At 50.2% G+C, this 287-nt stretch overlaps 1 protein-coding gene across 1 annotated transcript in view; it reads left to right on the top strand.

The window, feature by feature from the left end:
• SLC4A5 (solute carrier family 4 (sodium bicarbonate cotransporter), member 5) overlaps positions 1-287 on the top strand; it is a 23,844-nt gene that overhangs the window by 18,659 nt on the left and 4,898 nt on the right. The gene's annotated exons all lie outside the window — the stretch shown is intronic.

Below are 287 nucleotides of genomic sequence, written 5' to 3'. Positions count from 1 at the left end.
CCCAAATGCCCAAGTGCCTACTTATTTTAAGGTAAAAAAAAAAAAAAAAAAAAGCAATAAAATCCCTTTCCGAAAGCATTGCCAAAAATTTCTCTTCCCCCCCACCCCATCCGGGGTATCGCTGTCGGTGCGGTGGAGAGTCCCAACGAGCATCCGAGGAAAATTTGGGGTTGAGGCATGTGGATGCTGGGGGTGGTTTGGGTACCGCTGCGTGGTGGTGGGATTCAGGGATGGATATGGGATAGGATGATGCTCAGAGGAAAACGGGGTTCAGGGCTGATGTGGGG

This window comes from Fulmarus glacialis, unplaced genomic scaffold (assembly GCF_000690835.1).
Source record: "Fulmarus glacialis isolate BGI_N327 unplaced genomic scaffold, ASM69083v1 scaffold21183, whole genome shotgun sequence".
Lineage (NCBI taxonomy): Eukaryota > Metazoa > Chordata > Aves > Procellariiformes > Procellariidae > Fulmarus > Fulmarus glacialis.
This window is presented reverse-complemented; position numbering and strand designations above follow the sequence as displayed.